Raw genomic sequence first — 24,576 nt, 5'->3', positions numbered from 1 at the left:
GTAGACCAGATCGGGTAAGGATGGCAGATTTCTTTCCCTAAGGGACATTCGTGAAACAGACGAGAGTTTACAACAATCGATGGTAGCTGCATGGTCACCATTATTGAGACTAGCATTCAATTCCCGATTTATTAATTAATTGAACTTAAATTCCACCAGAGGCCATGGTGGGATTTGGACCCTAACCTCTGGATTACTAGTCCAATGACATTACCATAATGTCACCACCTTCATCATAGTAAAGGGTACCATTTGTTATATAATTGCCTCTACCCAATCAATTTCATCTCTGGTGAAGACTTCTGAAACTTTTCTCCTTGTCTCCCTAAAAATGAATCAAGCAAAACTCCAGAATATTTACACAACCTGATAAAATTCCACGTTGTAACTTGTCCAAAGATGTGCGGGTTAGGTTGATTGGCCAGGTTAAAAATTGCCCCTTAGAGTCCTGAGATGCGTAGGTTAGAGGGATTAGTGGGTAAAATATGTGGGGGTAGGGCCTGGGTGGGATTGTGGTCGGTGTAGACTCGATGGGCCGAATGGCCTCCTTCTGCACTGTAGGGTTTCTATGATTTCTATGATTCTAAATGCATGGTAGCTTATCTTTTCATCACAACAACACACATTATCTGGCAATATTAAAGCAAAGTAAAATTATGAAGGAATTTGACAAGAAAGATGGAAGAAGATTGCTTCTGGAAATTGAAGGATCAATGTGGTGGATCAAGATTAAGAACAACTAATTTAGGACAAAGGCTGAGTAGATCTGAAACATTGTCACACACAGAGTTATGAAGCTGTGGAATTAATTTGCAAGGTTAATGGCTGTGACAGAAACATCTTGATATTGAATAGGTGGATGGAGGGATATAGGAAAGTACTTATAATAAAAACAAAATACCATGGATGCTGGAATCTGAAACAAAAACAGAAAATGTTGGAAAATCTCAACAGATCTGACAGCGCCTGTAGAGAGAGAATAGAGCCAATGTTTCGAGTCTGGATCAGAGCTGAAAGGCGTTTGTTCATATGGAGGATAAATACCAGCATGGATTGGCTGGATTGAATGAGCAGATTCCACGTTGTAACTTAAATGTACTTCTATGTAATTTCATGGCGAAATATCTGACTTTACATGATACATCCATGTTTAAGATCCTCACTCCTATTCTTAATTGGATAGTCATCTCATTCTATTCAAAGGTGTTAACTGTTTTATCTGGGAGTTCATAATCACATATCCATGATCCTACAGATGTAAATAAAACACTGGGAGAGTTTTTAGCGTGGGTATAAGGAGAAAGAAAACTGATGATTGAATATTAGTCATTGTTGCTTGTCTTGCTCGAGGGTGCAAAGTGGGCATTCAATTCACATCCATCAATTGTCAGCTTGAGTCAAAATTGAAAATTATTCCTGTTCTTTCTGATTTCAAGTCAATTGTAGCACTTTTAATATAGCAAAATCCAAGGCACTTCATAGGAACGTTATCAAACAAAATTTAACAATGAACTAGATAGGGAACTGTTATAGCAGGTAGATTTTAAGGCGAGTCTTAAAGGAGGAAGGAGGTTTGCGGAGGTGGAGAGGTTTTGGGAGGGTATTGCAGAGCTTCGGGAATTGGCAACGGAGGAGCGATGGAAATGGAGGTTGCTCAAAAGGCCAGAATCAGAGGATTGTAGTTATTCGGAGGGTAACAGGGTTGGAGGAGATTACAGTAATAGGGAGGAGCAAGACCATGGAGAGAATTGAAAACAAGGATGTGAATTTTAAAATTGGGATGTTGTTTAACCATGGGCCAATGTTGGTCAGTGAGCACAGGGGTGATGGGCAAAGAGACAGCAGAGTTTTGGATGAGTTTATCATCATGGGGGAAGATGGGAGACTGGCCGGGAGTGCATTTGAATAGTCAAGTCTGGAAGTAATAAAGGAGTGACCAACATTACTAAGAACAGATTATCTGATGGTTATCAAATAGCTGTTTCTGGAATCTTGCTGTCCACAAATTGGCTCCCCTATTTCCTACATTACACAGCTTCAAAAAAGCACTTAATTGGCCATAAAACACTTTGGGGCCTGTGGTCATTAAAGGCACTGTACAAATGTAAATTAATTCTTTGTTTCTTTCCTTCCTAATGTACTCCAGCTATGTGCTCACAGTTTAAGTTAAATATTTTTCTTTTACCTCTTATTATTCATTCTTTTCAGCATTTAAAAAATCTGGAATTTGTCTCCTTTTACTCGGTGTAATAAAAAACGTTTGGTCTATCAGTTTTTCTTCATTAGAAATTGTTATCTCATTGGTTATCCATTGTTGCACAGAAATCTCTAGTTTCCATAATATTACTAATTTAGCTGGTTAAGGAAGCAGTATTGACTGAAATGAAGACCTCAGGGGTCTCCTAGTCTGAGGAAGGACATTCTTGCTATTGAGAGAGTCCAGGGAAAGTTCACCAGACTGATTCCTGGAATGGCAGAACTGACACATGAAAATAAACTGGATCGACTGGGCTTGTACTCACTGGAACTTAGAAGAATGAGTGGGGATCTCATAGAAATGTATAAAACCCTGATGGGACTGGACAGGCTAGATGTGGGAAGAATGTTCCCGATGTTTGGGAAGTCCAGAACTAGGGGTCACAGTCTAAGAATAAGGGGAAAGCCATTCGGGACTCAGTGGAAAGGGAACTTCTTCACTCAGAGAGTTATCAACCTGTGGAATTCTCTACCACAGAAAGCTGTTGGGGCCAGTTCATTAGGTATGTTCAAGAGGGAGATGGGCATGGCCCTTGCAGCTAAAGGGATCAATGGGTATGGAGAGAAAGTGGGAGTGGGATACTGAAAGTGCACAATCAGCCATCATCATATTGAATGGTGGTGCAGGCTTGAAGGGACAAATGGCCTACTCCTGCACCTATTTTCTATGTTTCCTATTTGCTATGTTTCTACATTTTGCAACATTACCACATGGCCCTGATGAAACAGTGCATTCATGGAAGCATGAGACTATTCATTTACAATACTAGGAAAAAAAACAATCAGTCATCATGTAGGGGGTGAAAGATTCCTAGATCAGCATAAGGAATGAAGTGCAAATCAATCGATAGTGAGGAAGATAGGTAACATTACCTTGAATTGGTATAATAAGATCTTATGCCCTTATGTCATCAGAAGAAATTGGAGCGAGAGTATGCCATTTGGCCCATGTAAAGATGAAATGACTTTAAGCTTTTAGCAAGAACTGTTCTGAAAATTCCACAATTTTCAAACTCTCAGAATGATAAGTGATCTTGTTATTGCAAAATTTAATTGATATTGCTAGATTAAAGAAAACATGACTTGCATTAATATAGCATCTTTCATGAGTACAGGATATCTCATGGCACTTTACAGCTACTTAAGTACAATCATTCCTGTAATCTAATTCCTTGTCACTAATAGTGATAAGCTCTCCTGCAAGCTCCAGTGCCCACTCCTCAAAAGGGTGAGGACCCAGATTTCAGGCACACTACCCCCTGTCTTGGCCCTCTCCCAGCGGTTATGGCCAGATCTAATGTCGAGGGGTGGAGTTAAGAAGACTTTGTTCTTGTGTCATGTTCAGGCTGTTGAAGTGATTCCAGCACAAGGCCCACATACTGAGGATCATGGTGCAAGCATTGCCATTGTTCTCCCTCTAGGCCTGCTGCAAATTCTGTCTGGGAGTCTCCCTGTCACCCAAAGGAAACAGCATCTGCTTGCTTGCCCACACTTGCTCCACAAGCATCTGCATTGGAGAATTGGCGTACTTCTTCCTGAGACATTTGTAAGTGCACAATTGTCCCAGGTATTGATTTTCTTTCACCCGCCCCCACCCCACCACCACCCCCTCCAGAAGTCTTCAATCTCTTTTTCTGGAGAATACATGGCTGCTCAGGTGAGAATGGAAGGGTAGGAATGTTCACAAGTCACACATTGATGGACCAGTTAGTCTTTTCCTTCCTATCATTTTGTATATTGGTCAGCTGCTGCCACTTAGTGAATTTGAACCATTTTCTATTCTCTGGATGCTATTCCACACCTTGTTGCATCCACGCATGACAAATCGTGTGTCAGATGTGACTCCGTTGGCCTCTGAGTGCTACACTGCTGGATGTGATGCCTTTTGACTGAGGTGGGCATGAAAGGTCCCCTGACACTGTTTCCAAAAAGGGTGGGGGTGGGGGGACATAGATTGGGATCTGAATGTTGAAGGGTAGGTGACTTTAGGACCAATATTTATCCCTCAATAAACCTCATGTAAAAATAATTTATCTGCTCATCATCACAATGCAGTTTGTGGGAGTTTCCTGTAGGCAAATTGGCTGCTGCATTTCCTCCATTACAATAGCCACTACTCTTGGAAGTAGGCCATTGGCTGGAAAGCAGAAGGCACTATATAAATGCATTTTATTCAGGTGCAGGAGAGGGTTGGGAACTTGAGTTGGTCAGGTGTCCCTTAAACTTGTTGTCCTTTTTCTTTCCCAGGTGAAAATTGGACCTGAATTAGTTGAAGCAAAGATTACCAGATGTCCCAATTATGCTTCTTATAGTATCACCCTCCAATTATATGAGTGAGGCACAGTTTCATAGGGATTGAGCCCAGGTCCCCACTATAATTTTAGTTTTCTGATGCGGATCATGGATTGTCTCTGTTAAGACAGACCACAACCTTTTTCTTCAAAATACATCATTAAATTTGGATTCTAAAAAGGACAGTTGTACACATGGCAACATGTCCTATTAGTTTAAATCCCCATTATTCCATGCAAAGAACATTTTTGCAAAATGCTCCATTGATAGCTATGACAAATATTTGAAGCACATTTGTGAAACAGTCCAATCCAAACCGCAGGCTGCATTAATTTGTAAATTATGATAGCAAGTCCCACAATATATATATATAAAAAAACAACACGCCCAGAGCGGATGGACAATTCCAGGGAATTTTAAACAACCACACATCTGTTTTCACAGCCAAGTTGGAGACTCGTCTGCATCTTGTATATGAACTGTGTAGGAAAGTTACCGTGGTCACGAACTGAAAAGGACATTGGACAAGAAAATGATTAATTTGATTCCAAACCACATAGAAAGTTTTGTTTTGATTAGATGGAAAATTTATTGATTGTAAGTTAACAAAAAAAAGAAGAAAGCTGTGTGCCTTTATTGACTTCTCAATTTAAAACATATCCTCATTAGGACATCAAATGCAGGCTGCATGCAGCGAGTCAATTGAATTTTATCACAAAATGGGGATAATCTCTGCACACGAATCACAAATATTAAAATAACGCAGAAACTGAATATCTCAACTGGCAACTTTATTAAGTATGTTATTCTACATTGATTATAGGGCCGTACAATTTAATTGTAATCCTTTAGATCACAGAAACGCGCTTGCTCAATAGCACAATACTGCAAAACACCGATCTAAATTCATCCTAAGTTGCCCCTATTTCGAGGCCAAACACCTTTTATATCATCCCGGCTTGCTTGATATATTGCACTCTTCACATATCTTGTCCAGCTACAGGAATGCCGATCTCAATACTAAGTGAAAGCAAAATACTGCAGATGCTGGAATTTGAAATAAAAGAACAGAAAATGCTGGAAAATCTCAGCAGGTCTGGCAGCATCTGTGGAGAGAGAATAGAGCCAATGTTTTGAGTCTGATCCAGACTTGACACATTCACTGGAATTCCAACGCCCCGTCCGCCACGGAATCGGAGAGGGCGAGGGGTGGACAATGGAAATATTTGTTGACCTCGGGTGGGATTTTCCAATTGCGGGTCGAGTGAGGCCATAAAATCCCACCTGTTAGCTCTATTCTCTCTCCATAGATGCTGTCAGACTTGCTGAGATTTTCCAGCATTATCTGTTTTTGTTTTGGATCAAAGTACATTTGTTTTTCTGGAAACTTGGTTGGAAGCCTGCCAAAAATTCCCATCACCTCCAATCCAATTGAGACGTTGCTAGTCACATCCCCTCTGCTCACAGCAAATATTTTACCCTTCAGCAATGAGAAATAGTATGGTCAGCCACACCAGGACTTGATTCACCTGAATATTCTTGACCCCCTATGTCTTCTCCGTGCTTCCCCCGATGCCTCATTGTCCTTTTTATAACATGGCGATCAGAACTGCACACAGTATTTACAAAACTTCAATGTATGTTTAATAAAACTTCCCTACTTTTCAATTCTATCCCTAGTGCCTAGTGCTTGGTCTGATTTTCTTAAATGGAATTGGGAACTCCCTGTGCTTTTAAAGAAGTGTTTTCCAATATGGTGTGGACTATGAGACTATTAGAGTCATAGAGGTTTAAGAACATAAGAACATAAGAACATAAGAAATAGGAGCAGGAGTAGGCCATCTAGCCCCTCGAGCCTGCCCCGCCATTCAGTAAGATCATGGCTGATCTGACGTGGATCAGTACCACTTACCCGCCTGATCCCCATAACCCTTAATTCCCTTACCGATCAGGAATCCATCCATCCGCGCTTTAAACATATTCAGCGAGGTAGCCTCCACCACTTCAGTGGGCAGAGAATTCCAGAGATTCACCACCCTCTGGGAGAAGAAGTTCCTCCTCAACTCTGTCTTAAACCGACCCCCCTTTATTTTGAGGCTGTGTCCTCTAGTTTTAACTTCCTTACTAAGTGGAAAGAATCTCTCCGCCTCCACCCTATCCAGCCCCCGCATTATCTTATAAGTCTCCATAAGATCCCCCCTCATCCTTCTAAACTCCAACGAGTACAAACCCAATCTCCTCAGCCTCTCCTCATAATCCAAACCCCTCATCTCCGGTATCAACCTGGTGAACCTTCTCTGCACTCCCTCCAATGCCAATATATCCTTCCTCATATAAGGGGACCAATACTGCACACAGTATTCCAGCTGCGGCCTCACCAATGCCCTGTACAGGTGCATCAAGACATCCCTGCTTTTATATTCTATCCCCCTCGCGATATAGGCCAACATCCCATTTGCCTTCTTGATCACCTGTTGTACCTGCAGACTGGGCTTTTGCGTCTCATGCACAAGGACCCCCAGGTCCCTTTGCACGGTAGCATGTTTTAATTTGTTTCCATTGAGATAGTAATCCCATTTGTTATTATTTCCTCCAAAGTGTATAACCTCGCATTTATCAACGTTATACTCCATTTGCCATATCCTCGCCCACTCACTCAGCCTGTCCAAATCTCTCTGCAGATCTTCTCCGTCCTCCACACGATTCACTTTTCCACTTACCTTTGTGTCGTCTGCAAACTTCGTTACCCTACACTCCGTCCCCTCCTCCAGATCATCTATATAAATGGTAAATAGTTGCGGCCCGAGTACCGATCCCTGCGGCACGCCACTAGTTACCTTCCTCCAACCGGAAAAACACCCATTTATTCCGACTCTTTGCTTCCTGTCGGATAGCCAGTCCCCAATCCACTTTAACACACTACCCCCAACTCCGTGTGCCCTAATCTTCTTCAGCAGCCTTTTATGGGGCACCTTATCAAACGCCTTTTGGAAATCCAAAAACACCGCATCCACCGGTTCTCCTCCATCAACCGCCCTAGTCACATCTTCATAAAAATCCAACATGTTCGTCAAGCACGACTTTCCCCTCATGAATCCATGCTGCGTCTGATTGATCAAACCATTTCTATCCAGATGCCCTGCTATCTCCTCTTTAATAATGGATTCCAGCATTTTCCCTACTACAGACGTTAAGCTGACCGGCCTATAGTTACCCGCCTTTTGTCTCCTTCCTTTTTTAAACAGCGGCGTAACATTAGCCGTTTTCCAATCAACCGGCACTACCCCAGAATGCAACGAGTTTTGATAAATAATCACTAACGCATCCACTATTACCTCTGACATTTCTTTCAATACCCTGGGATGCATTCCATCCGGACCCGGGGACTTGTCCACCTTCAGTCCCATTAGTCTACCCAGCACTGCCTCTCTGGTAACATTAATTGTATTAAGTATTTCTCCTGCTGCCAACCCTCTATCGTTAATATTTGGCAAACTATTTGTGTCCTCCACCGTGAAGACCGACACAAAAAACTTACTTAAAGACTCAGCCATATCCTCATTTCCCACTATTAACTCCCCCCTCTCGTCCTCCAAGGGTCCAACATTCACTCTAGCCACTCTATTCCTTTTTATATATTTATAAGCATGTTTACAGCATGGAAACAGGCCCTTCGGCCCAACTTGTCCATGCCGCCCTTTTTTAACCACTAACCTAATCCCAATTGCCCGCATTTGGCCCATGTCCCTCTATACCCATCTTACCCATGTAACTGTTTAAACGCTTTTTAAAAGACAAGATTGTACCCGCCTCTACTACTACCTCTGGCAGCTTGTTCCAGACACTCACCACCCTCTGTGTGAACAAATTGCCCCTATGGACCCTTCTGTATCTCTCCCCTCTCACCATAAACCTATGCCCTCTAGTTTTAGACTCCCCTACCTTTGAGAAAAGATATTGACTATCTAGCTGATCTATGCCTCTCATTATTTTATAGACCTCTATAAGATCACCCCTCAGCCTTCTACGCTCCAGAGAAAAAAGTCCCAATCTATCCAGCTTCTCCTTATAACTCAAACCATCAAGTCCCAGTAGCATCCTAGTAAATCTTTTCTGCACTCTAGTTTAATAATATCCTTTCTATAATAGGGTGACCAGAACTGTACACAGTATTCCAAGTGTGGCTTTACCAATGTCTTGTACAACTTCAACAAGACGTCCCAACTCCTGTTTTCAATGTTCTGACCAAAGAAACCAAGCATGCCTAATGCCTTCTTCACCACTCTGTCCACCTGTGACTCCACCTTCAAGGAGGTATGAACCTGTACCCCTAGATCTCTTTGTTCTGTAACTCTCCCCAGTGCCCTACCATTAACTGAGTAAATCCTGCCCTGGTTCCATCGACCAAAATGCATCACCTTGCATTTATCTAAATTAAACTCCATCTGCCATTCGTCAACCCACTGGTCCAATTGATCAAGATCCATTTGCAATCCTAGATAACCTTCTTCACTGTCCACTATGCCACCAATCTTAGTGTCATCTGCAACTTACTAACCATGCCTCCTATATTCTCATCCAAATCATTAATATAAATGACAAATAACAGTGGACCCAGCACTGATCCCTGAGGCACGCCACTGGTCACAGGCCTCCAATTTGAAAAACAACCCTCCACAACCACCCTCTGTCTTCTGTCATCAAGCCAATTTTGTATCTATTTGCCTACCTCACCCTGGATCCTGTGAGATTTAACCTTATTGCCTCAGCTGAGGGAACAGATCCCATGGGCATCATTTCAAAGAAGAGTGGGGGAGTTATCCCTGGTGTTTTGACCTATTTTGATCTCTGGAACACCATCACCAAAGACAGATCGTTGGGACGTTATTTCAGTGCTGGTTGTGGGACAGTGCTGTGTGCAAATTTCCTTCTTTACTATTGCTACAAGCAGGATTTTCTATGTCCCCACCCCGGCGTGTTTTGCGGCAGTGTAGGTGGCCCACCATTGTTTAAGTTTATTTCTTAGTGTCACAAGTCGGCTGACATTAACACTGCAATGAAGTTATTGTGAAAATCCCCGAGTTGCCACACTCCGGCACCTGTTCGGGTACACTGAGGGAGAATTTAGCATGGCCAATGCACCTAACCAGCACGTCTTTCGGACTGTGGGATGAAACTGGAGCACCCGGAGAAAACCCATGCAGACACTGGGAGAACGTGCAGACTCCTCACAGACAGTCACCCAAGCCGGGAATCAAACCCGGGCCCCTGATACTGTGAGGCAGTAGTGCTAATCACTGTGCCACCCTGCCACCCAAGCTGGCGGCATCTTTTGATCTCATCGCTTTCAACAGGGTTTCCCGTTCTGTGCACCCTCCTCCTCTGGTTTGCCATCAGCGGGACCGAAGGATCCTGCCAGTGAGAACAGCCAGAAAACGCTGACCTACCTTTCAAAAGTACTTAATCAGTTGTAAAGCATTTTGTGATATATTGAGTTTGTGTAAGAAATTATATAAATGCAAGATATTTTTATTTTAAGCTGCTTCACAAGAGTGTAAAAAATGACAGTGAGTCAAATCTATAAATTCAAAACTTCCAATATTTCTTTCTGACCCAGCCAGACTAAATGGACTGGCATTGTATATCCATTTTAGAGGTTTGTATTGGAATAAAGTTCAGAGCGATAGGATGAAAGTTTGTGTGAAAATGAAAGACAAAGTAGCCTCCTGTATTAAAGCAAATAAATCCATGGAAATATCAGGAATGGGATAAAAGGATCAATCAAAAATGTGTTGACGAGAAGGAAAAGCCAACAAAAAATGTGAAAGAATAGGAAAACATAAAAGCAGTCTCAAGAGCAATGCATAAAGACTTTAGGGAAATCACAAAAAAAGTTGGATATGTAACTGGCAGATGCATCAAAGGAAAGAAATGGGAAGTCATGATGGAAAGGGACAAGTGTTTGCAAGATGGACTGAATACATACAAAACATATTTGAGGACAACATACAAAAGAAAAAGCCAACAATTAAGAAAAACATGAATGGTCCAAAAATCATGAAAGATAAAGTAAGAACAGCAATAATTAAGATGAAAAACAATAAAGGCAAAGCCCCAGATGAAATAGTCACAGAATAAATTAAAACAGTTAGAAGACTTTAGAATAGACAAACTGATTCTCATCTTTAATGAAGTTTACAACACAGGAGAAATCCCAGAAGACTTAAGTAAATCAATATTTATTGCACTCCTTAAAAAGCCCAGAGCAATTGACTGCGAACTCCATCAGTCTGATGAGTCACATTACTAAGATCCTTCTTTGAATACTGATGAATAGGGCCAGGGGCAAGATAAAGCCAGATACTTTAGCTCTTCAACATAGTTTTGTAGAAGATAGAGGAAGAAGAAATGCTATCTTTATGTTACACATAAAGAGTCATCGAGATGAAAAAAGATGTATTTATGTGTTTTATTGATTATATCGTAAGGTATTTGATAAGGTGAAACATGAAGAACTGTTGAACATGTTAGTCTCTTGACCTTGATGGTAAGGATCTTAGAGTGATAAGAAATCTTTATTGGGAGCAAACTGCAGCTGTAAAAGTTGAGAATGATCTGAGCAATTTTGTGAAGATTAAAAGAGGGGTCAGACAGGGATATGTTTCTCCCCACATTTATTCAGGTTGTATAGTGAAAATATTCTTAGTGAGATAGGAGACCTTCCTGGTTTATTAGTGGGAGGTTACACCCTTAATAATCTAAGATACACCGATGATGTTGTTTTTATTTCTGACTCTGAACAGAAACTGCAAAAGGTTTTGGACAAGAGTACTGAGTGAAAATGAGGAGAAAGGGCTGAGCATACGGAGTGTGAAAAACACTGTATAGTAGTCAAAAACAAAATCATGCCAGAATGGGAGATCACAGTGAAAAATGAAAAGATCAAACAGGCAGACAAGTTTTGTTACCTGAGAAGTATACTAACATTGGACAGAAAGTGCAACCAAGAAACAAGGTGAAGGATTAGAATGGCGAAAGATGCATCTAAAAAAAATTCAATCCATGAAAACAAAGCTGAGAATCCTGGAATACTATGTCACATCAATTTTAATGTACGGAAGTGACCCTTGGACCATCAGTGAAGCAATGTGGTAAAACAATGAGGCTGCAGAGTTGTGCTATTTAAAACAAATAATAAAGCTATCTTGACCAAGTCATACTACCAGTGAAGAGGCGCTAGTAAAATGTGAGACCAAAAGAACTGTTGAACATGATCAGGGAGAGACCATTGGAATTTCTTGGAAACGTAATAAAAATCATGATCATTTCTCGGCCTTTTGGCTGAGATTAAGTGTAGGATCAAGTCCAATATCAGGTTTAATGCCTTTTCATGTCAGCTTGGATCTAGTACCATGTGGGAACCATGAACTGGACTCAATTTGAATTTGAATTGGTGTTTGGAGCAAGCAAGGGGATGGATTAAGGGCTTGTCCTGTCCACTCTGCGCATTGGCTTTGTAACTCTGAAAAAGGATTAACATTTCTAAACAAAAAATCATGATTAAGTCTGATGCTGATAGGAAAGATTGAGGTTGACAAAGAATGATCTTTTGAAAGAGCCATGCAAACTAGATGAATGTACAAACAATGAAGATGATCCATGCCTCCAGAGTAAGATTAATATTGTCGCTAACGTTCTAGGGCATGGAATGTCAAGATAAAGAGAGAATGCTTATGGCACTGGTGTGCCATTGTAATTGTCAATAGTTCAACTCATGCTATAATAAATTGGAATTGGGCTTTGAAGAAGAGTTTATAGGGATTAAAAACGTTAACTGTGTTTCTCTCTCCACAGTTGCTGCCAGACCTGCTAAGTTTATCCAGCATTTTCTGTTTTCAGTTCAAATTTCCAGCATCCAAAGTATTTTGCTTTTATAAAAATTAGAAAACTACTTTCAATAAATCTTGTACCATGTGGATACAAGCACCTGATAAAATGACGATAAAAGCTGCTAAATTGCATTAAAAACCCTCACCTGATTAGGCCTACATGTAACTCTTAGTGGATTCATTGCTTTATCACAAATACAAATAAAGTAAAATGATACTAAATACTGAAATACAATCAAGTTGGTTAAGGGAAAGAAAACAAGTTATTGTGTTATACAATCCAAGACATACGAACATACAAATTAGGAGCAGGAATTGGCCACTTGGCCCTTCGAGCCTGCTCTGCAATTCAATAAGATCATGGTTGATTCAATTTTAACCTCAACTTCACGTTCATGCAGGAGATCTTGTGGCATACTGGGTAGCAGCTACCTTGCCTCTGAGCCAGAAGCTCTGGGTTTGGGTTTGAGTCCCACCCCAGCACTTGATGGCCAAGGAAGGTGCGTTCACAACATGATAAATGTTAGGAGGATGTTTGCACTCATGGGAGAGTGTAGGACCAGAGGGCATAGTCGCAGAATAAGGGGATGCTCATTTAAGATGGATTTGAGAAAGAATTTATTCTCTCAAAGAGTGGCGAAGCTTTGGAATTCTTTACCCCAGGAAGCTGTGGAGGCTGAGTTCTTGAACATTTTCAAGACTGAGATCGATAGGTTTTTAATTAGTGGGGAATCAAGGGTTCTGGAGATAAGGCAGGAAAGTGGACGTGGTGTTAGATCAGCCATAATCTTATTAAATAGCAGAGCAGGTTTGAAGGGCTGAATGCCCTACTCCTGTTCCTATTTCTTATGATCTAAATTGAGTTGAGAAAATTTTTCATGCAAAGAGTTATGGATCTTTGGAATTCTCGAACACAGAGGGCTATGGACATTGAATCATTGAAGGCAGGGATCAATAGATTTTTGTATAGTAAGGGAATGAAGAGAAATGGGGATAAGATGGGAAGGTGGAATTGAAGTAGCAGATCCTCATAAGCACAATGAATGGCGGAGCAGGTTGAATGATCTAATCTTGCTCCTATTTCTTAAGTTTTTTTTAATGTTTTGCACTTATTCTGGGCTGTAATCTCCAGATGTGACATAAAACATAGGGAGTCTCTGTTTTACTTTAAAAGAAATATTTGGCACTTGATCCATGTTTTAGCAGGGTTTTTGGGCAGTTCCCTCAAAAACTGGACATTGTCCAGACTTGGAAAGATTCCATTTAATGATTAATTGTTAGAAGATGGTGGCACACATTTAATCCATTATCTTCATTTGGGATGCTTGACCCATATTCTGAAAAGAAATCTCTTTCAAACTTTCTAATGTTATGGAAGTTGCTATTATTGCTCAAGTTATCCGAAGTTCTGAACAAACCCACAATAGCTAATATTGTTTTTGGCATGGCTGCACCATTGGTAATGTTTTTGTTTGTGCTCTGTGCCTTAGCAACTCTGCTGTTGCACACTGGATTGATCAGTTGTCACTGATTTGGACATCTTCATCAGAAATGTGTGCTATCATGCATTTTTAAATGAGTTACAGTGAGCTTTGTTGCAGCAAAGCCATGCTCATATCTTTCTAGTTTCCTCGCAACTCATATCTATTCTGTAGTAAAAGGCTCATTTTTGATGAATCACCTCTGGCAATAATGTTCTATATGTCTTTACTGTTTTCAGGCAAATTCCACTGAGGATTGTAGGGGTCTGGAACTCATTGCCTGAAAGCGTAGTAGAGACTCAGCTCTTTTAAAATGTGTCTACGATATGCCTGAAGTGCCGTAACCTGCAGAACTATGGACCAAATGTTGGAAAGTGGGATTAGGCTGAATGGCTCATTTTTCGGCAAGTGTAGACATGATGGCCAGAATTTTCCCATCCCACCCATCACTGGAATTGGAGCGGGCGAGGGGCGGACTATGGAAAGGTCTGTTGACCTTGGGCGGGATTTTACAGTTTTGGGACGAACGAGGCTGACGGGTCAAGTGGCTTTTTTCTGTATCATAAACTTGCCATGATTCTATTCAATAAATTTCTTCAGCTCACATAACCTTTTCTCATTTTGCATTGCAATAACTGAATCACAACATTATAGGACATTAAATCCTTAATTCTTCAAAGACACAGTTAGTTGTGTGTCTTGGGATTTAACGAATATCTCCCACCTTGGGAAAGGGGAAGAGCACAATCAGGAACATAAAATACAAATTGTGAAGCTCAACCATGTACATTTCTTTAAAATAGGCAAGGAAAGTCGGACCTCAAGATATTGCCACTCTTGCTGGTTTGCCGTTTCTTGAAAAAACTATCTTTGTATTCCCGATTACCTCGGAAAGTCCCTTTACAGTCAACTAAATATGTTTATATTTGTACTGTCAAGAAACGCAGTAGCCATTTTGCACATAGGAACCCACAAAAATTAATGAAGGCAGTCTTGTGGCACAGTGGATACCGAAGCCATGGGTTCAAGTCCCACCCAAGGACTTGATGGCCAAGGAAGGTGCATTCATTGTATGGCCAAACAAGTCCATTATCAACCTGCAGATCCTTACAACACACGACAGGTGGTAGAGTGCGAGAGATGCCTGGTCAGCCAAGTGATGGAAAAAAAGTTGGAGCCTCTACCATCTGTGACAATAGCTCCAGACTACAATATGCATGTAAAAATGCATGTTGCAAAAGCAACTTGATGAAGGTGATCTATCACACCCCACCACCACAAATAGAATGAGATAGTAATAACCAGCTAATTTGTTTTATTCAAGCTTGTCGAAGGATAAATGTTGGTCGAGGTTCAAGGCAGGACTTCCCTGTTCTACTTTGAATAATGCAAAGGGATATTTTATGTCAACCTGAGAAGGCATATGGGTTTTTGGTTTAAGATCATACTCAAAAGGCATTTTAAATAGAACGTCACTTTCTGAGGGACAGGATTAATCAACACCTGGAAAGGCAAGGATTGATCAGCGACAGTGAGCACAGATTTGTTGGTGGGAGATCCTGTCTAACTAATTCAATTGAGTTTTTTGAAAAGATATCTAAATATATTGATGAGGGTAGCACAGTTGATGCGGTTTACATGGACTCCAGTAAGGCCTTTGACAAGGTCTCATATGAAAGGTGGGTCCAAAAGGTTAGAGCCCAAGGGATCTAAGGCAAATTGGCAAATGAGATCGGAAATTTTCTTGTTTATAGGAGGCAAAGGGTGATGGTGGATGGCTGCCTTGTGATTGGAAGCCCGTGACCACCAGGATCGGGACCCTTGCTGTTTGTTATAAACATTAACCACTTGGACGTGAATGTAGAAGGTATAATTAGTAAGTTTGCAGATGACATAAAAATTTGTGTTATTGTTGATAATCTGAGGCTCTGGGCTGATTTTGATCAGCTGGCACGTTGAGCAGAGCAATTGCAGAAGGAATTTAATCCTGATAAGGATGAGGTGTTGCATTTGGGAAGTTTAATAAGGGTACGATATACCTAAAGAGTATTGAGGAACAAAGGGAACTTGGTATACAAGTCAATAGATCCCCGAAGTTGGCAGCACAGGTAGATAGGAGGTGAAGAAGGCATACAGAATACTTGCCTTCATTAGCTGGGGCATAAAATATCGGAGCAGGGAGGTCTAGGTATAAAAGAGGCATAGATACGGTAGATCGTAAGAATCTTTTCTCCATGGCAGAGGTGTCTAAGATCAGAGGGCATAGGTTTAAGGTGAGCAGTAAGTGGTTTAGAGGGGATCTGAGGAAAGATTTTTTCATCCAGAGTGGTAAATGGATTAGTATAGAATAGTATTTGATGGCCGGCATAGACGTGGTGGGCCGAAGGGCCTGTTTCTGAGCCGTATGACTCTGATTCAGTACTGCTTGAAATATCTGCCTAAACAGGGCATTCAAACCCCAGGGGTGTGTTTGTGAACCAAAATTCTTCAACTCAGAGGTGCTGCTGGATCAGAGCTGAATCAGTGTAGTTAAACTTCCTCATCCATGCTAGAGATATGTTTGTTCCTCAAAAGCCTCTTAATTCTCAAATAAGTACATCAAATATTTCAATAGACATTGCTATTAATTGCTTGCATTTGTATGTTGGGGGGGGGGGGGGGGGGGTGGTCAGAGAGAGAAAAAAATGTTTGTCTTTTGATAGGGATGATTTTTCCACCGTACAAAAATCTGAGGACATTTACCAACTGACTCAAGAACAACTTCTTTTGAATAGACCTACCTTATATTAAGTATGTTTGAGCAGAGAGTGTCCATTGTCTTCGGGATGGCCTATTTCTGTGTATTCCCAATGTCTAAGGCTGCGGCCCGCTTGTCTCAGTCCAATATTCATTTAGGGCTGCAGCCTGTTTGTCTCAGTTTTTACACACACTTGGCCATCCTATCCCATTATGCTTTGCAATCACCATCATTGGTGGCCCATTTGGCCACACCAGGGGAAACAACAACTTTATAATGTATAAGAGAGTGCTGATTGGCTGCCAAGTGAACTGTGATTGGTAGCAGCATTGCCATGGAGAATGTAATAGATAATGCTAACTGACAGTTAACTGCCAGGCATTGTTTGAAAATTTAAACCAGGCAGCTTGACTCTGATTGGTTAAGGCATTGCACTGAGGAATGAACCAACAAATGGCTATCATTTATTTTATTTAGCTGAAATATGTATCAAAAAACTCAATGAACTCAACCATTTGGATTCTTGTAAAGGAAATTAAAAGCTGGCAAGGTCTGTAAACACAGTAAGAAGTTTAACAACACCAGGTTAAAGTCCAACAGGTTTATTTGGTAGCAAAAGCCACACAAGCTTTCGGAGCTCTAAGCCCCTTCTTCAGGTGAGTGGGAATTCTGTTCACAAACAGAGCATATAAAGACACAGACTCAATTTACATGAATAATGGTTGGAATGCGAATACTTACAACTAATCAAGTCTTTAAGAAACAAAACAATGTGAGTGGAGAGAGCATCAAGACAGGCTAAAAAGATGTGTATTGTCTCCAGACAAGACAGCCAGTGAAACTCTGCAGGTCCACAAAACTGTGGGAGTTACAAATAGTGTGACATGAACCCAATATCCCGGTTGAGGCCGTCCTCGTGTGTGCGGAACTTGGCTATCAGTTTCTGCTCAGCGACTCTGCGCTGTCGTGTGTCGCGAAGGCCGCCTTGGAGAATGCTTACCCGAATATCAGAGGCCGAATGCCCGTGACTGCTGAAGTGCTCCCCAACAGGAAGAGAACAGTCTTGCCTGGCGATTGTCGAGCGGTGTTCATTCATCCGTTGTCGCAGCATCTGCATAGTTTCCCCAATGTACCATGCATCGGGACATCCTTTCTTGCAGCGTATCAGGTAGACAACATTGGCCGAATTGCAAGAGTATGTACCGTGTACCTGGTGGATGGTGTTCTCACGTGAGATGACGGCATCTGTGTCGATAATCCGGCACGTCTTGCAGAGGTTGCTGTGGCAGGGTTGTGTGGTGTCATGGTCACTGTTCTCCTGAAGGCTGGGTAGTTTGCTGTGGACAATGGTCTGTTTGAGGTTGTGCGGTTGTTTGAAGGCAAGAAGTGGGGGTGTGGGGATGGCCTTGGCGAGATGTTCGTCTTCATCAATGACATGTTGAAGGCTCCGGAGGAGATGCCGTAGCTTCTCCGCTCCGGGGAAGTACTGGACAACGAAGGGTACTCTGTCCACTGTGTCCCGTGTTTGTCTTCTGAGGAGGTCGGTGCGGTTTTTCGCTGTGGCACGTTGGAACTGTTGATCAATGAGTCGAGCGCCATATCCTGTTCTTATGAGGGCATCTTTCAGCGTCCGGAGGTGTCTGTTGCGATCCTCCTCATCTGAGCAGATCCTGTGTATTCGGAGGGCTTGTCCGTAGGGGATGGCTTCTTTAATGTGTTTAGGGTGGAAGCTGGAGAAGTGGAGCATCGTGAGGTTATCCGTGGGCTTGCGGTACAGTGAGGTGCTGAGGTGACTGTCCTTAATGGAGATGCGTGTGTCCAAGAATGCAACCGATTCCGGAGAGTAGTCTATGGTGAGCCTGATGGTGGGATGGAACTTGTTGATGTCATCATAGAGTTGTTTCAGTGATTGTTCACCATGAGTCCAAAGGAAGAAAATGTCATCGATGTATCTAGTGTATAGCATCGGTTGAAGGTCCCGTGCGGTGAAGAAGTCTTGTTCGAACCTGTGCATGAAGATGTTGGCATATTGAGGTGCGAATTTGGTCCCCATGGCTGTTCCGTGTGCCTGGATGAAGAACTGGTTGTTGAAGGTGAAGATATTGTGGTCCAGGATGAAGCGGATGAGATGTAAAATTGCATCTGGAAACTGGCAGTTGTTGGCGCTGAGCACTGAGGCTGTTGCAGCAATGCCATCGTCACGGGGGATGCTGGTGTAGAGTGCTGAGACATCCATTGTGACGAGGAGCGCTCCTGGTTCAACTGCTCCATGTGTGCCGAGTTTCTGTAGGAAGTCCGTCGTGTCGCGACAAAAGCTGGGTGTTCTTTGTACAATGGGTTTCAGGATGCCCTCGACATAGCCGGAGAGGTTCTCGCACAGGGTCCCATTGCCCGATACGATGGGACGGCCGGGTGTGTTTGCCTTGTGTGTCTTCGGGAGGCAGTAGAGATCTCCAACGCGGGGAGTACGTGGGATGAGAGCACGGAGGGTGTTCTGAAGGTCCGGATCAAAGGTCTTGATCAGAGTGTTGAGTTGACGGGTGTGTTCTTTGGTCGGATCTGCAGGTTACTGTCTGTAGTGTTCCTTGTTGTTGAGTTGTCGGTACACTTCTTTGCAGTAATCCGTTCTGTTCAGTATGACGATGGCCCCTCCTTTGTATGCTGGTTTGATGACAATGTTGCGGTTGGTCTTGAGAGCGTGGATGGCGTTACGTTGTGCTTGGGTGATGTTCGGGGCTGTCTTGTGAGTGCGGCTGATGAATTTGGTGTTGACGCACCTCCTGACGGCTTGGGCATACATGTCAAGTCGAGGGCAGCGGCCTTCCGGAGGAGTCCAATTCGACTCTTTCCTCTTCGGATGCACTGCGGATCTCTCTGTCGGCTGTTCCGGTTCATTGGCTGTCTCATTGTGTTCGTTGTTGGCCTCTTGGGGTTTGTGGAAGAACTCCCTCAGCCTCATTCGCCTGATGAATTCCTCTGTGTCTGCTGCGAGACTGATGGGGTCTATTTTGGTGGTGGGGCAAAAATTAAGCCCTCGGCTGAGAACTTCGATTTCATCTGGTTGAAGTGTGTAGTCGGACAAGTTGACAATGGACTTCCCTGCAGTGGTACTGTTTTCTACTGTGGTACCGGGGGAGGCTTGGTTGCTGCTGGTGGAGATGCCGAGTTTCTCAAGTTTCCTGTTCTTGGTGTGCATGTAGATGGTGTAGCTCCTTTGTCTCGTCTGCTTGGCAGAGTTTCGCAGCTGGTCTGCATCCTGAGCGCAAGTTGAGAATATGGACTCTATCTTGGTTTCCAGGCTGCGGCGTTTGCTGTAGAGTTGGTGTATGAGGTGGTTGAGGAGTGTGAGAGAGGTGCGACGGCAAAGTCTCTCAGCGTAGTCTGTGTTATAGGTTGACCTGAGTGGGTTCGTGATCCGTAGTCCTTTCGGTATCTTGTCTGCTTTCTTGCATTTTTGTAGAAACTTGATGTCTGTGTCGATATGCGCGATGTTCTTGGCGATCCTCTCCACTTGGAGCCGGCAGTTTGTGGTGTCGATGGTAGTCATGATGTGGAGATGCCGGCGTTGGACTGGGGTAAACACAGTAAGAAGTTTCTTAAAGACTTGATTAGTTGTAAGTATTCGCATTCCAACCATTATTCATGTAAATTGAGTCTGTGTCTTTATATGCTCTGTTTGTGAACAGAATTCCCACTCACCTGAAGAAGGGGCTTAGAGCTCCGAAAGCTTGTGTGGCTTTTGCTACCAAATAAACATGTTGGACTTTAACCTGGTGTTGTTAAACTTCTTACTGTGTTTACCCCAGTCCAACGCCGGCATCTCCACATCAAGGTCTGTAAACGCATGATATTACTTAATATACACTTTGGGTGCCAAACCAACAGGATTTCCTTGGGGTGCCAGGAATTTAAGACTTTTGTCCCTGACAGAACATTGCTGCAAGCGACCCAGTGAAAATTCAAAGGGGCCATTAAAAATTATTTGAACATTTTTGTTTGCTAATTATTAAAATAACAGTAGTAGCTGTTGAAGGTCAATGATTTCAGTCCCAGTAAGTACATAACCTGCAGGAGATCCTCAGCGTAGTGCTCCAGGCTCAACCATCTTCAACTGCTTTATCAATGACCTTCCTTAGCTCAGGAGGTCAGAAGTTCACTGATGATTGCACAATTGTTCATCACAATTTGTGGCCCTGAGATATTGAAGCAATCCATGTCCGAAAGCAGCAGGATCTGGCCAACGTTCAGACTTGGGCTAATAAGTGGCAAGTAACATTTGTGCCACACAAATGCCAGACAATGACCATATTCAACAAGAGAAAATCCAACCATTTCCTTTTGACATTCAATGGCATTACCACTGCTGAATCCCTATCAACAATTATGGTATTACCATTGACCAGAAACTGAACTGGACTAGCCATATAATACAGTGGCTACAAGAGCATAGTAAGAGTTTTAACAACACCAGGTTAAAGTTTCGGAGCGCTGCCCCTTCGTCAGATGGAGTGGATATCTGCTCTCAAACAGGGCATACAGAGACACAAAATCAAGTTACAGAAGACTGATTAGAATGCGAATCTCTACAGCCAACCAGCTCTTAAAGATACAGACAATGTGAGTGGAGGGAGCATTAAGCACAGGTTAAAGATATGTGTATTGTCTCCAGACAGCAAGTCCAGGAGGCAAGCTGTGGGGGTTACTGTCAGTGTGACATAAATCCAACATCCCGGTTTAGGCCGTCCTCATCTGTGCGGAACTTGGCTATCAGTTTCTGCTCAGCTTCTCTGCGCTGTCGTGTGTCGCGAAGGCCGCCTTGGAGAACGCTTACCCGAATATCAGAGCCGAATGCCCGTGACCGCTGAAGTGCTCCCCAACAGGAAGAGAACAGTCTTGCCTGGTGATTGTCGAGCGGTGTTCATTCATCCGTTGTCGCAGCATCTGCATAGTTTCCCCAATGTACCATGCATCGGGACATCCTTTCTTGCAGCGTATCAGGTAGACAACATTGGCCGAGTTGCAAGAGTAGGTACCGTGTACCTGGTGGATGGTGTTCTCACGTGAGATGATGGCATCCGTGTTGATGATCCGGCAGGTCTTGCAGAGGTTGCTGTGACAGGGTTGTGTGGTGTCATGGTCACTGTTCTGAAGGTTGGGTAGTTTGCTGCGGACAATGGTCTGTTTGAGGTTGTGCGGTTGTTTGAAGGCAAGAGGTGAGGGGATGGCCTTGGCGAGATGTTCGTCTTCATCAATGACATGTTGAAGGCTCCGGAGGAGATGCCGTAGCTTCTCCGCTCTGGGGAAGTACTGGACAACGAAGGGTACTCTGTCCACCGTGTCCCGTGTTTGTCTTCTGAGGAGATCGGTGCGGTTTTTCGCTGTGGCGCGTCAGAACTTTCAATCGATGAGTCGAGCGCCATATCCTGTTCTTATGAAGGCATCTTTCATCGTCTGGAGGTGTCTGTTGCGATCCTCCTCATCCGAGCAGATCCTGTGTATATGGAGGGCCTGTCCGTTGGGGATGGCTTCTTTAACATGTTTAGGGTGGAAGCTGGAGAAGTGGAACATCGTGAGGTTATCCGTGGGCTTGTGGTACAGTGAGGTGCTGAGGTGACCGTCCTTAATGGAGATGCGTGTCCAAGAATGCAACCGATTCCGGAGAGTAGTCCATGGTGAGTCTGATGGTGGGATGGAACTTGCTGATGTCATCATATAGTTGTTTCAGTGATTGCTCACCATGAGTCCAAAGGAAGAAAATGTCATCGATGTATCTAGTGTATAGCATCAGTTGAAGGTCCTGTGCGGTGAAGAAGTCTTGTTTGAACCTGTGCATGAAGATGTTGGCATATTGAGGTGCGAATTTGGTCCCCATGGCTGTTCCGTGTGCCTGGATGAGGAACTGGTTGTTGAAGGTGAAGACATTGTGGTCCAGGATGAAGCGGATGAGTTGTAAAATTGCATCTGGAAACTGGCAGTTGTCGGCCAACAGTGAACACAATGAGACAGCCAATGAACCGGAACAGCCGACAGAGAAATCCGCAGTGCAGCAACCGAAGAGGAAAGAGTCGAATTGGACTCCTCCAGAAGGCCGTTGCCCTCGACTTGACATGTATGCCCAAGCCATCAGGAGGTGCGTCAACACCAAATTCATCAGCCGCACTCACAAGACAGCCCCGAACATCACCCAAGCACAACGCAACGCCATCCACGCTCTCAAGACCAACCGCAACATTGTCATCAAACCAGCAGACAAAGGAGGGGCCATCATCATACTGAACAGAATGGATTACTGCAAAGAAGTGTCCCGGCAACTGAACAACGAGGAACACTACAGACAGTTACCCACAGATCCGACCAAAGAACACACCCATCAACTCAACACTCTAATCAAGACCTTTGATCCGGACCTTCAGAGCACCCTCCGTGCTCTCATCCCACGTACTCCCTGTGTTGGAGATCTCTACTGCCTCCCAAAGATACACAATGCAAACACACCAGTCCGTCCCATCGTGTCGGGCAATGGGACCCTGTGCGAGAACCTCTCCGGCTATGTCGAGGGCATCCTGAAACCCATTGTACAAAGAACACCCAGCTTTTGTCGCGACACGACGGACTTCCTACAGAAACTCAACACACATGGAACAGTTGAACCAGGAGCACTCCACGTCACAATGGATGTCTCAGCACTCTACACCAGCATCCCCCACGATGATGGCATTGCTGCAACGGCCTCAGTACTCAATGCCGACAACTGCCAGTTTCCAGATGCAATTTTACAACTCATCCGCTTCATCCTGGACCACAATGTCTTCACCTTCAACAACCAGTTCTTCGTCCAGACACACGGAACAGCCATGGGGACCAAATTCGCACTTCAATATGCCAATATCTTCAAGCACAGGTTCGAACAAGAATTCTTCACCGCACAGGACCTTCAACTGATGCTATACACTAGATACATCGATGACATTTTCTTCCTTTGGACTCATGGTGAGCAATCACTGAAACAACTATATGATGACATCAACAAGTTCTATCCCACCATTAGACTCACCATGGACTACTCTCCGGAATCGGTTGCATTCTTGGGACACACGCATCTCCATTAAGGACGGTCACCTCAGCACCTCACTGTACCGCAAGCCCACGGATAACCTCACGATGCTCCACTTCTCCAGCTTCCACCCTAAACATGTTAAAGAAGCCATCCCCTATGGACAAGCCCTCCGTATACACAGGATCTGCTCAGATGAGGAGGATTGCAACAGACACCTCCAGATGCTGAAAGATGCCCTCATAAGGACAGGATATGGCGCTCGACTCATCGATCGACAGTTCCGACGCGCCACAGTGAGAAACCGCACCGACCCCCTCAGAAGACAAACCCGGGACATGGTGGACAGAGTACCCTTCGTCGTCCAGTACTTCCCCGGAGCGGAGAAGCTACGGCAGCTCCTCCGGAGCCTTCAACATGTCATTGATGAAGACGAACATCTCGCCAAGGCCATCCCCACACCCCCACTTCTTGCCTTCAAACAACCGCACAACCTCAAACAGACCATTGTCCGCAGCAAACTACCCAGCCTTCAGGAGAACAGTGACCATGACACCACACAACCCTGCCACAGCAACCTCTGCAAGACGTGCCGGATCATCGACACAGATGCCATCATCTCACGTGAGAACACCGCCTACCAGGTACACGGTACCTACTCTTGCAACTCGGCCAACGTTGTCTACCTGATACGCTGCAGGAAAGGATGTCCCAAGGCATGGTACATTGCGGAAACCATGCAGACACTACGATAACAGATGAATGAACACCGCTCGACAATCGCCAGGCACTACTGTTCTCTTCCTGTGGGGGACCACTTCAGCGGTCATGGGCATTCAGCCTCTGATCTTCGGGTAAGCGTTCTCC

The sequence above is a fragment of the Mustelus asterias genome, chromosome 7 (genome assembly GCF_964213995.1).
Source record: "Mustelus asterias chromosome 7, sMusAst1.hap1.1, whole genome shotgun sequence".
NCBI classification, from domain to species: Eukaryota; Metazoa; Chordata; class Chondrichthyes; order Carcharhiniformes; family Triakidae; genus Mustelus; species Mustelus asterias.
The sequence above is the reverse complement of the archived record's forward strand: the minus strand, read 5'-3'. Positions refer to the sequence as shown.